The sequence below is a fragment of the Phoenix dactylifera genome, chromosome 13 (genome assembly GCF_051530095.1).
Source record: "Phoenix dactylifera cultivar Ajwa chromosome 13, Ajwa_hap1_PhDact_Kaust_v1.1, whole genome shotgun sequence".
Classification (NCBI taxonomy): Eukaryota; Viridiplantae; Streptophyta; class Magnoliopsida; order Arecales; family Arecaceae; genus Phoenix; species Phoenix dactylifera.
In genome coordinates, this window is record NC_143202.1 from 4064363 (window position 1) to 4072615 (window position 8253).

Sequence of the window (8253 nt, forward strand, 5' to 3'; positions counted from 1 at the left end):
CGAATAAATCTTGACATATGACAGACGATGGGGTTTGACGAGTTGTCCATGACCTCCGTCCTGTAGGGATCCACGATAGTAGGACTGTATCACATGTTAACTGCACCTAGAGGTTCATCATTCCATTCTGCTGGGTAGCCACTACATGCTGCTAGGTGTCACTGGTGGATGGTGGGACTCATAGGGATTATCTTGATGATCGATAAACCCTAATGAGTTGAGTTGGAATCGTTCCAACCCATTGAAAGGAGTTTTCAATGATATAGTGATAGAGATCACAATATATCTCACTACCAGTCAGAATAGAACCTATGGGGTCACACACACTAAAAGTATTGACCGATCCGATGGTTGAAATCGTGATTAGGAATCACAAGAAATCAATTTGATTGATAAGAAGTTGAAGAAGGAAAAAGGAATTAATTAATTGGACTTGAAACAAGAATCCTACTTCGGGTAGGATAACTAGAGTTCTAATTGGATTAGGACTGGGATTCCTACTTGGAATAGGATTCCTCAATCCTAATGAGATTAGGAGTTTTGAATTAAAAATTGGATTCCTACTTGGAGTAGGATTCCTAGAAATCCTAATTGGATTAGGACTTCGGATTCAAGTAGAGTCCTAATTGGATCAGGACTAAAATTAAACAAATCCTAATTGGATTAGGATTCCTTAAGTCCAAATTAATTATTAATCTAATGAATCAACATGACTCCTAATTGGATTAGGATTGAAGAGTTCAATTGAGTCATGGTTCATTCAAGTCCTAATTGGATTAGGACTAGTATAGATTGAACCCAATTTGGCCAATCCTAATTAGATTAGGATTAAACCATGAGAGAGGCACCTAATCCTCTTTGGAAGAGGATTAGGTTAACCAAGTAAGAGGGGCATCAGCCCCTCTCATCTTGGATGGTGCGGATTGAAGGAGAGAGAGGGGCCGGCGCACCCCCCCTTTCTTTCTTTGGAAAACCATCTAGGGCTCCTACTTTGGAGGAGCCCTTGATGGCTATAAGAAGCACCATGAGGCCGGCGCCCTAGGTATTGGAGCCATCCTCCTCTTGCTGCCGCCACCCTCCCCTCTCCTCTCTTGGTTCAGCCGCAAGCAAAGGAAGAGCAAGGTCCAAGCGTTGGCGTCTTCCTCTTCCTCCAATCCTTCTTCCAATGCAGGGAAAAGAAAGAAGGCTGCAGAAGCTGTGTTCTTCTTCCTTGAGTTCCTTCTTCTTCTTCCTCCTCTCAAGCACTTTCAAGAGTTGAAAGAAAGAGAAGAGATCAGCCATCAAAGGAGTCTTTGCAAGGGAGCTAGCACCCCGGGAAGACAAGAAAGCTTTGATCGGTTCTCTACTTCGTGTGGATACCCGTAGAGGCCGGACGTTTGAACGGCTTCAAACGAACCCTCTTCCAAAACCACGAATTCAGATTCGCGGTGATCATCTACCCGCGCAAGGTGAAGATTTGATCTTCCTATTAGTTCTAAAAGTTTTAATTCTTACCTAATTACGAAAGGTCACGAAACAACGTTCATGCGATGAACGTCGAACTCGCGCATGCCGATTCCGCTGCCATCTGAAAATTTTTGAAATATCAGCGGCATGGGCGGGTTCCCAACAGTGGTATCAGAGCTAGGCTTCGTAGATTAAGGTAAGAATTAAATATCTAAAGGCATATTAGATCTGAAAATTAAATGATCATGCATGCTGAAAAATTCTGCATGCAGATTTTTTAGGGGTGCTGATTTTTACATGCTGATTTTTATGTGATAAAAAGATGATTCTAATTGCATTGTTAATGGGATTACAAAGTTTAGAATCATGATTAGCATGATCAGCGACCTATGTCATGATATAATCAGTTAAGTTTCAGATCTGAAAATTATAATTGTAGCATACGGTGATGATCATAGGATTCAACCCCTTTTGGTATCAAATGTAATGACCTGCGATGTGATCTGCGATGTCATGTAATTTTTCAGATGCTTGCATGCATCTTATTTGATGTTTTGATAGGCCTGCGTGCCTCCTAAAAGGAGATGTAAATTATTTTTATTTTTATTTTACATCTGGTTGTATTTCTGTGATGTGATGTACATCAACGATCAAGTTGAAGCAAAGGCATGAGATGAAAGGTGATCTAAGCGGTTGATGGCGATGGGATCAAGAGTTGATCAAGGATCGAATCAAGGAAGCTTGGATCCAATTCAAGAGTTGAAGACCACTTGATCGATTGATGTGCATGTGCTTGTAATACGACCTAATTAGAATCCATGATCATCACCTAGTTAAAGTTTAGCTTTAATTATTGCCGCGATTATAACTGCCTGCAATGCGCCGTTTGCATGTGATGTGAATGAGAGTCGGGTAGATAGGTCTACATGTGATGTAGCAAACCCAATTGAGACCTAAATCAAAATCTCCTCAATCAAGTCGAGAGTGAACCGACATGAGCAAGTCATATTAGATTAATTGATCTAATTGGTGTCTAGGAAAGCATGAAAGGTGGTTACTTAATTAGGACCTTACTCTCTGAGTAAGGGGAGCCTCCCACCTGCTTACCTGGCCAATTGTTCGATTACCTCTTATGAAGGGCTCAAGTTGCAAACACTAAGACCTGATTAACCAATATTAAGTCAATAGGTCTTCCACTGTAGTAGAGCTGCTAAGGCCTTTCTGATGTTGACTTGTCTCGGCTGGACACAGTGGTCAAGTTGCATTGGGGGGCTGGACCTCTCTATAGACATGAGATGTTGTAGGGTAAAGGTGGGGTTGGGCACCAATAACTGTTAGGTGAGGACCCAATGACGACTTTATTCCTACGGTTATACGGTGGGTCTGACTTAACTAAGAAATGAGACCAATAACTGTTAGGTGAGGTCTTCATGGCTTAGAGACCAAGTTGCACTGCAACATGCTTGAGAAGCATTGTACAAGAGTTGTACACTCATCCATCTATGTGTCACCAATAACTGTTAGGTGAGGTGGCATGTAAATTGGTGGGACCGCAGTACCCACTAGAAACCCTAGTCGTGTGGGATTTCCGTTTTCCTACCAGGGGAGTGTGAGGAATTCGAGAAAATAGTGGGAGTCACATTTGTTCTAAAAGACCTTAGGACAGATTAGGATCAAGTACAAAAGTCTAACTAGAATCTTTACTCTCTGCAGATACAATGTCGGCTTCAAACCCTTTGACCCGTATTCTTGAGACCAACCGACTGACCGGAACCAATTACAAGGACTGGCTTAGAAATCTCAAAATAGTTTTGGACTGTGAGAAGATAGGCTATATACTTGATTCAGATATCCCCACATTACCAGCACGTCCCACTGATGTTCAGCGTGAGATGCATAAAAAGTGGTTGGACGATGACATTAGAGTAAAATGCTATATGATGGCATCTATGTCTAATAAACTCCAATGCCAGCATGAAAATATAAAGACTGCTAGGGACATACTGGCACACCTACAAGAGTTGTATGGTGAGCAGAGTCGCACAGCTCGTTTTGAAGTGTCCAAGAGGCTTTTCAAAGCGAAGATGCGCGAAGGGCAGTCTGTCCATGATCACGGTCTGACCATGATCAAGGACCTAGAGGAGCTTGAGAAGCTCGGTATGGACATGCACAAGGAATTGCAAGTGGATTTGATCCTACAGTCACTTCCTGATTCATTTGGTCAGTTTATAGTAAACTACCACATGAATAAGATTGAATGCACTAAGACTGAACTAATCAACATGTTGGTAACTGCTGAGGGAGCCTTGAAAGGTTCAAGGGGCAATGTCCTCGCTGCTGAGTTGACTTCTGGTTCCAAGAGAAAGTCTACTTGGAAGAAAAGGAAGCCTACAAAGAAGCAGAAGAAAGACAAGAAGCCAAAGAAGGAAGTTCAAAAGAAAAAGGCTAACGACAAAGGAAAATGTTTCCACTGCAATGTCGAAGGCCACTGGAAGAGAAACTGTCCTTCATACCTCGAGAGCCTAAAGAACAAGAAAGGTGACACACCTTCAGAAGGTATAGACTTGCTCATTATTGAAACTAATCTAACGGTTTCTTCTACTTCTAGTTGGGTTATAGATTCTGGTTCTAGTGCTCATTTGTGCACTACCATGCAGGGTCTAAAGGAAAGTAGAAGGCTGGCGGAAGGTGCGGTAACCCTTCGGGTTGGCAACGGGGCAAAAGTTGCTGCTGTGGCTGTGGGCACCTACCATCTGCGACTACCGTCTGGATTTAGTTTAATACTTAGAGACTGCTATTATGTACCTGTTGCTAGCAGAAATTTGATTTCTGTTTCATGTCTAGCACAGGAAGGTCATGTTTTTACATTTGACAAAGACTGCTGTTCTATTTATTTGAGAAATAAAATAGTCGCACGTGGTTTTATGATTGACAGTCTCTACCATTTACATATGGATGTATCTGTGAATGTTACCGAGCAAGATGTGAGTGCCAAAGGATCCAAAAGATCCAGAGATGAGATAAACCAAAGATATTTGTGGCACCTCAGACTTGGCCATATTGGAGAAGATAGAATGAACAAAATGGATAAAGATGGGCTCTTAGGCTCATTGACTTCCGAGTCATATCCAGTTTGCGAGTCCTGTCTTCAAGGAAAGATGGCCAGACTACCCTTTGTAGGACATGGGGAGAGGACCACTGAAATACTTACCCTAGTACATACAGATGTATGTGGCCCATTCGATGTGCTAGCCAGGGGACGTTATTCTTACTTCATTACCTTTACCGATGATTATTCACGGTATGGGTATGTGTATCTTATGAGACACAAGTCTGAATCCTTTGAAAAGTTCAAAGAGTTCAAGAATGAAGTAGAAAAACAAACTGGAAAACCTCTTAAGGCTCTTCGATCAGATCGAGGAGGAGAATACCTTAGTGGGGAATTCCGGGACTATCTCAAAGAAAACGGCATAGTCTCACAATGGACACCTCCGGGAACACCTCAACTCAACGGGGTGTCAGAGAGGAGAAATCGGACCCTATTGGATATGGTCAGGTCCATGATGAGCTTCACTGATTTACCTATGTTCCTTTGGGGAGATGCCTTACTCACAGCGATTTATTTATTGAATAGAGTTCCCTCTAAATCCGTTCCTACCACATCGTATGAGATATGGCATGGTAAGAAACCAAGTCTGGGTCATCTCAAGATTTGGGGATGTCCGGCCCACGTCAAGCGACTACAGGCGGACAAGTTAGAGGCTAGGACCATAAGTGCTCGTTTTATAGGATATCCTAAAAAGTCATTAGGATACAATTTTTACGTCTCAGAGGATCACAATGTGTTTGTGAGCCGTCATGCCATCTTCTTGGAAAATCAGTTTATCCTTGATAGAGGCAGTGGGAGGAAAATTGAGCTTGAAGAGAAAGTCTCTGAAAAGCAACGAGTCATGGATCCTATAGAACCTATTCATAAGGAGCCAGTACACGATGTCCCTCAACCACCTCGTAGATCTAGTAGAGTCTCCCATCCTCTCGATAGATACTTAGGTATACTTGAAGAGGATACTGAGGAAATGTTCCTAGTGGGAGATAGGGATCACATACAGGATCCCAAAACATACAACGAGGCGATATCTGATATCGATTCCGAGAAATGGCTGGAAGCTATGAAGTCAGAGATAGACTCCATGCATTCCAACCAAGTCTGGACCTTAGAAGATCCACCAGAAGGTATTGTACCTATTGGATGCAAATGGATCTACAAAAGGAAGATAGGTTCGGATGGAAAGGTAGAGACCTATAAGGCAAGGCTTGTGGCGAAAGGGTATAGTCAGCGCGAAGGCATTGACTATCAGGAGACCTTTTTACCTGTAGCCATGCTAAAATCCATCCGAACATTGCTTGCCATTGCAGCATTTCATGATTATGAAATCTGGCAGATGGATGTGAAAACTGCTTTCCTGAATGGATATCTTGATGAAGATATCTATATGGAACAGCCTTTGGGTTTCACTTCCAGTGATGGAGATCACAAGGTCTGCAAGCTGCAAAGATCCATCTATGGACTAAAGCAAGCCTCTCGGAGTTGGAACACTCGTTTCGATGATGCAATCAAAACGTTTGATTTCATCAAAAACGAGGAGGAACCATGTGTTTATAAAAAGGTTAGTGGGAGTGCTGTCGTTTTTCTCGTACTGTACGTAGATGACATTCTCCTGATTGGGAATGATATTCCCATGCTAACCTCGGTCAAGGTCTGGTTGTCAAAAGAATTCTCCATGAAAGACCTTGGAGAAGCATCCTATATTTTGGGAATAAAGGTCTATAGAGATAGATCTAAAAGGATGCTTGGCCTGTCACAGAAAATGTACATAGAGGAGGTGCTGAAGAGGTTCAGCATGGAAAACTCCAAGAGGGGTCTCTTACCCCTAAGGCATGGAATTCATCTCTCCAAGAAGATGTGCCCCAACACATCTGAGGAGATTCAACGCATGAGCAAGATTCCTTATGCATCGGCAATAGGAAGCCTCATGTATGCCATGCTATGTACACGACCTGATATAGCTCTTGCTGTGAGTGTCACAAGCAGATATCAGTCGAATCCAGGTGAAGAACACTAGACAGCTGTGAAGAATATTCTTAAGTACTTGAGAAGAACTAAAGATTTATTCTTGGTTTTTGGAGGATCATCAGAGTTAAAGGTAGAAGGGTACACAGATTCAGACTTCATGACTGATGTCGATGACAGGAAGTCAACATCTGGATACGTGTTCTTGTGCAATGGTGGTACGGTGAATTGGAAGAGTTCTAAACAACCGATCATTGCTGATTCGACTATGGAAGCCGAATACATCGCCGCCTCTGAAGCTGCTAAGGAAGGCTTCTGGTTCAAGAAATTCATTGCAGAGCTGGATGTGATGACATCAGATGCCATAACACTCTACTGCGATAACAATGGCGCCATAGCCCTTGCTAAGGAGCCAAGGTCTCATCAGAAGTCTAAGCATATAGAGCGGCGCTTTCACCTCATACGCGACTATGTGGAGAAGAAATATGTAGAGGTGCAGAGAGTAGACTCCGCGGATAACGTGGCAGACCCTTTCACTAAGCAGCTGAGTCAGCAAAAGACTGAAGCCCACCTTGAGAAGATGGGCCTAAGATATATGACCAATTGGCTTTAGTGCAAGTGGGAGATTGTTAGATGTATGCCCTAGAAGCCAATTTGGCTGACACATTGTTGATTCTAGGGACATAATTTTGTACTTGACTATTTATTATTGAATAAATAAAAGGCATCTTTTTCATTCATATTGTTTATGTGTCTATGAATCGTCCAAGAAATTAATAAGATGATGATACATATTCTCAAGAGTTGAGAATTTGAGCCATGTATCATTGGTGATTAATTTCTAAATGCTCCTGATCAAAGGATCATCACGAGGACGGTGATCGATCCGATCAGTGCACAGATCACTCGCCTTCTGGATGGACGAGACTTGAGTCCACAGTGTAGGGACACTGAAGTGATAGTGCAGGTGCTTGTTAGAGAACAAGGGTACTGAGCGTGACCAATACAAGAAGTCACTTGGATGTCTATCCACTCGTCAGTGACTTGCTTGATGTTGCAGTAGTGTGACTGGTCCTTTGACCTGCGGCGCTTCGGCTACTCACAGTGAGGTTATTGTAGTTTGACTGCACACATACATGGTCTCTAGCCATATGGGTCCATGCAGTGTAGATTGGCTGCAGTAAGTTCACTGTAGGAGTAGGGTATGCACCTATATGGAATCTATCGACCTTGATAGATAAGGAGAGATCCTATGTGATTTATAAGACTGAGTTCGTAAGACCTCGGCCGGGGCAGTATGCACAGTGGAGAAAGAGTTTTTCACTATCGAACTCGAGTCGAATAAATCTTGACATATGACAGACGATGGGGTTTGACGAGTTGTCCATGACCTCCGTCCTGTAGGGATCCACGATAGTAGGACTGTATCACATGTTAACTGCACCTAGAGGTTCATCATTCCATTCTGCTGGGTAGCCACTACATGCTGCTAGGTGTCACTGGTGGATGGTGGGACTCATAGGGATTATCTTGATGATCGATAAACCCTAATGAGTTGAGTTGGAATCGTTCCAACCCATTGAAAGGAGTTTTCAATGATATAGTGATAGAGATCACAATATATCTCACTACCAGTCAGAATAGAACCTATGGGGTCACACACACTAGAAGTATTGACCGATCCGATGGTTGAAATCGTGATTAGGAATCACAAGAAATCAATTTGATTGATAAGA